At 44.3% G+C, this 5798-nt stretch overlaps 1 pseudogene; it reads left to right on the top strand.

The window, feature by feature from the left end:
- The first annotated feature begins 3812 nt into the window (after positions 1–3812).
- LOC123056037 (cytochrome c oxidase subunit 2-like) overlaps positions 3813–5798 on the top strand; it is a 2184-nt pseudogene continuing 198 nt past the window's right edge.

The following is a 5798-nucleotide window of genomic DNA, read 5'->3' as shown; positions in this document are numbered from 1 at the left end:
CAAAGAATCTGAACGATCTGAGTTCTTCTCTAGGAAAGAAGAAGATGCAAGGCATGGATCCAAGCCTGAAGGCGACGTGGAGTGTTATTATTATCGTTACTCCAGAGAATGGGAGGCACTCTCTTCTTGCAAAATGCAGTTATGAAATCTGTAATCTAGATGATTCTGGTTGAAGGGGACGATGCAGCCTAGCGGTTATGAACTTTTTGTTCGATTCAAAGGATTTCCACTTGAGTAAAGCTATGGTGGGAAATAAACTACCAATTAGGCAATGCACGTCTCTATTTCTTCAATTCTCTGGTCTAGGCAACCCGAAAGCGTTGTTTAACAAAGACAAGTCTGAATTTGAAACACAATCCGGTAGAGAAAATAAACTTAAGTAACCACCAGTTGAAACTGAGCGAGGATGCCTCTCCAAATGGAAGTTACGGGCTCAAACAATACCTAATGGTAGGCAACTTTGCTACCCGAGCATCTCTTTCTTATTAAGAACGACATAAATGTTGATTTTCTACTCTCGGGAGTAGGTAAGGGGGACTATGCCCAATAAAATAGGGACTACGGTATGCATGAAATGAAACTTCTTATCTTAGGTACGGAATTCCTCCACATTAAGACACCAACCTGCCCTTGACAAGTCAATAATCAATCAATAGATTTAGGATCACAAGCCGATGCGATGCTTCACATCGAAATGGGTTAGTCTGCATCTGAGAGACCCTGCCTAGCTCTAAAATGGTTTCAACCTTTCCTCGACCTCATGGAATGAACTAACTCATATGTAGTGAGCATATTATCATAGACATCCCTCACGATAGCGAACTTGAACAAGAAGCTGTTTCGACATCTACTTTATCCCAAGTGCAATAATGCTCCAAGTACGGGTTTTCAAATTCATTCCTCGCTGACCGCGCGTCATCTTTAGTTCACGATTGAGGCTCAGATGGAGACTGATGAGATACAGGCTCTGGCTAAGGTTGACATCCAGGCTCTGGACAAGCGATAAGAGATACTTTCTGAAGGATCCAGCTAAGAAAATGAAATGGGTTAGTGGGAACAAGCAGCTAAAGCGCAAAGGTAAGGATGAGCTCGAAAAGTGCAAACTTGAATGATAGCTAGTGGTGGATTTAGACTTTTGAGCTTCTCCATCGATCACTTTTGCGGAAGCTGAGTCCTTTCCTTTTAAGCAAGTTCAAATCCAGTAAAAAAACGAGTATCAATCTGTCCCAAGTGCGGACAGGAGAAGCCAGGTCGGATTACGACATTGAATTGAATTGAGTGGCCCCTTCCCTTCGCATCACAGCATCAACCCTGATCACCTCACTTTACGTCAATATTGGTGAGCATGCCACAAGATGTACGATTTGATTGGTTACTCAAGTGTCTAAGTGTAAGTTTCAAGTATTCTTCTTATGATAGACTGAAGGCTTATCGGCGCGCGAAGGTTCTCTGGATTGGTTGTGGTGAGCGCTGGGCGAAGGATTGTCAGTGTAAAGCTACTGTTGCAGGAAATGGTGGAATTATCGCGGAGTACTGCTGCAGGCTATTCTATGTTACAGGACCATGATGACTCTGCTTCGGATCTAAGGGTCCCCTCCGCTGAAGCTAATCAGAAATCTCCTGCACTCCGTTCCATTCAGTTAGCTTGCTCACTAGTCCATAATTTTGATGTTACCCTCTTTTCTTGGTCGACTCGGGCAGCACTCATTCCTTTTTGAATGCATCATTTTCATCTCATATTGAAGCTAAAATTGTCATCTCCTGAATCTGTGCGTGCAGGCAGCATCAATTTATCACCTAATGGAATCTTTGTTCTACCGGCACATACATTTCGATTTCCTTGATCAACGGAAGTCACCTTTTCTTTTTCCTTGTTTTCGTCATGCGTCGATTCAACATTCGTTGGACTTTGTAGCTTCAAGGACGTAGTCATCCTCTCAAGATTCTATTCATGATATTGCTTAAAAATAAGCCCGACTTACCTATATTATCAAAGGACCCAGTCGAGCCCTAACTAGAAAAGTGCATGGGTGACCAAATTTAGGACAAAGTAGGCGCGGAAGATCCACATGCAATGAAACATCCCTCACGAGTTCCAAACCTGACCTTCTTTAAGCTGCTTCTCTACGGGAACCACAAGGAAAATGGAACACGAGCGGGAATGTGGGACTGGGTCCTTCCATGTAGTTGGCTTGATGGCCCTTGTGGACAGAGTCTGTTCTCGTTAGAGAATTGACCTTAGAACTTTGTGATCAAGACCCGTGGTTAGTCCAGTAGAAACTTGATCTCTGGAAAGGAGGTCCGCTTATTTACTTATCTGAAAAAGCAAAAGGTAGGTACGCTGTTTCAGAGAAGAGTACGTGGGTTTTCACATAGCCGGATATGAAAAGAGACCCTAATGAGCATCTTTTTTTATTCGTAAACCCTTCTTTCTGTGCTTATGGAATCAGCCAGTGGCAGGTCTTGGCGATTGAATTCATCCCGATTTACTTTGTTGAGTGCGATCTGGTATTGACTTGCCCTTATTTTCCATCGATCGGGTAGTTAGTTAGGTCCCGCGGACAAGAAGTCCTATATACTAAAATAAGAGGGACTCCTTCCAGGCATCGCTGTTAAGGTGCTCTTTTGATAGATTTCTATACCTTCCCCTCCCTTTCCTCTGTATCCGGGCCTACGCGAACAGCTGCTTGCTTATCGAAGAAGTCTGCTCACATGATTGGAATATGGCTCCCGTATGCATGCTATTCTGGGACTGAGGAATGCCTTTCTATGGTGGACCCTGCGGTCGGACTCTTGCTGCTTGATTCAAAACCGGATTCAATAGCAGCAACATATTGATGATGGTGCCTGAACTACCTATTCTATTACCTTTTGGGAAGCCCCAAAGCCACATCAAGCCCTATGCTATGGGTCAAGGTACTCTCGAGACCGTCTGGATTGAAGACTATCAAGCACCGTAGGTGGTACCAGCATTCCCTGTCGATAGGGCATTCCAATCTCTGCGTAGCTGCCCGCCCTACTTCATTCCTATCTCCTTCGGCGTCAGCCCCATGTACCCCCTTAAACTAACCACTTGAATTGATCAGGATTTGTTAGGTTGAGTGCATTTTCTTCAAAATCCAGTCAATTTCAAGAAAAGTATCAGAAAATCCCGGGGTTAGGCACCTTTTTCAGTGAAATCTTGTTTTTTTTCCCGCATTAATTAGTTATGGGAGAATCCTTGCTTCCTCGATGCTCTTGCCTTCGCGGTCCTATTAAAAGAGACAAAAGAGGTTTTAGCACCGGCATCTTTGGATCAAAAGATCATTCCATCCTAGAACCAACACGATGACTTCTACTTGCCCGATTTGAAATGGTGATGAATATGAAATTAGGAATATATATGGACAGATGAATTATGCGTCATGGAATCCGGATCATTAAAGAGGTAGTGTAGATAGTTGTCTAAGTGTGATCTTCTTATATCCCCACGAACTGTTCAGCTTTATAGACCCAAGGGGAAATAGAATCTCAAAAGGACCTTTCTTGTCCGTAGCCCCGTTGGAATCGAGGGCTTGATATCTCATTGGCATGACTAATTGATGAGGCCGACTGCCTAAGTAGTACTCACAAGGTCCTTGATTTCTTGTTAGTCTGTATCTTTCTCTTTAATAGTATGGTATCCAGGTTCACCTATTTTTTTCATTGTTGCTCTTGAGAAAACGCGTATAGTAAGTAGTCTTCATTGATGGGACAAATGCTCCAGTGTATGCGTTACGAGGCAACTAGCATTTTGTCATGGAAGTTCGTGAAAGAATGTTCTTGTTTTTCGTTGGAAAAACCAACGCCGACGTCAAGATCAGTCTCCTTTCCTTTCTCTTTTGGGAGCAGAGCTGAAAAAGATGGGAAATTCCAATGATTCTTCGTTCATTATCATGTCGATTCCTCACAATCGCTCTTTATGATGCTGCGGAACCATGGCAATTAGGATCTCAAGACGCAGCAACACTTATGATAAAAGGAATCATTGACTTACATCACGATATCTTTTTCTTCCTCATTCTTATTTTGGTTTTCATATCACGGATGTTGGTTCGCGCTTTATGGCATTGCAACGAGAAAACTAATCCAATCCCACAAAGTATTGTTCATGGAACTACTATCGAAATTATTCGGACCATATTTCCAAGTGTCATTCTTTTGTTCATTGCTATACCATCATTTGCTCTGTTATACTCAATGGACGGGGTATTAGTAGATCCAGCCATTACTATCAAAGCTATTGGACATCAATGGTATCGGAGTGCGCCTCTTAACGAGGGTGATTTAAGTGAAACGAAATGTACCGGTGGTTCGCGAAGCATCTGGCTTACCGGCATCTCCCATTCCTGTCATCGAGAGACTAAAAGAACTATAGCATGCCAGAAACGGGGAGTTGAGGTGGTTAGACCTATACCCCGAAATGCTCCCAGCATAGGACCCTATGGTTCCATTCTTGTTATTGCTGGAGGTACACATACCTCTTCTTGGTGTGGTGGAGCGATATACGAAAAATAGATGATAAGCCTGCAATGTCCGATAACGGGGCTTCAGTAGTGAATCTATCGGCACCACAGCAGTGGCATACAACTTTGGACCTAAGGGATGGTCCCGTTACCTTTCGGAATGGGGGATCCCCGTTGGCAACAACCACGGTAGTAGTTGCAGAACTACTGGGCCAAGAGAGGACAACCTGTTGTTCCTGCTCCTCCTTCTTCGCTTCGGGGACGGAGGTCCTACGCTAGGTAAGAGCACGCACAAGCACTTGACCGAAGGGGACCAACGCTTCTACTCCTCCACCGAGGAGCCATTCTTGCGAGAAGCAAGGGATGTCGTGAACGGTGGGAGGTCAAAGAAAGAGAATTGACCTCTGAATACAGTGATCCTATGATCTAGATAGACTCCGTCCTTTTTCTTAGATAAGGGTGACTCAAGAAATTGGGGATGGCACCTGCTGGCATAATGCAGGCTGGAACGTGGGAATTCGAGGTCTCATGAACGAGTTTTTTTTGTGGACAAACATACTTTCCGGTCTTTTTATGGATCCTTTTAGATCTACGGGCCGGCCGTTCACATGAGCATAGGGAATCTATACTCGAGCCTTCGACTTGGCCCCTGGCAGCATAGGTGAGGAATCACTCTTGAGATCTGATCTATTGGGGCCTACAACTTCGCCAAAGCCGACTAGCATCCCTTTCCGTGGTGAATTGGCCGTCCCATACCTTCATTTTGTCTCATGTGTGTTGAACATTATCTTCCTCGGTTCCAGCTTCACTGATGTAGGTAGGGCTGGGCGAGAAAGGGTCCCCTCTTGCCTATTAGTAAGCGGGCCTTCGATTCCACCGGGGTCTTATGGTCTCATAGAGGGGGGAGAACTACCTAACTAAAGAAGAATAGTGCTCTTTATAAATAAGAGTAGGCGTGGAGAGCTTTTTGCGGGGAAACTTGCAAGTCAAGTTTGGGGGGAGGCGGGCGTCGACCCAACCTTATGAGTATTCGGACTAAACAGTTCCGATGAACAGTCACTCACTTTTGACAGTTATACGATTCCAGAAGATGATCCAGGATTGGGTCAATCACGTTTATTAGAAGTTGACAATAGAGTGGTTGTACCAACCAAAACTCATCTACGTATGATTGTAACACCCACTGATGTACCTCGTAGTTGGGTTGTACCTTCCTCGGGTGTCAAATGTGATGATGTACTTGGTCGTTCAAATCTTACCTCCATCTCGGTATAACGAGAAGGAGTTTACTATGGTCAGTGCAGTGAGATTTGT

The sequence above is a fragment of the Triticum aestivum genome, chromosome 2D (assembly GCF_018294505.1).
Source record: "Triticum aestivum cultivar Chinese Spring chromosome 2D, IWGSC CS RefSeq v2.1, whole genome shotgun sequence".
NCBI lineage: Eukaryota > Viridiplantae > Streptophyta > Magnoliopsida > Poales > Poaceae > Triticum > Triticum aestivum.
This window is presented reverse-complemented; position numbering and strand designations above follow the sequence as displayed.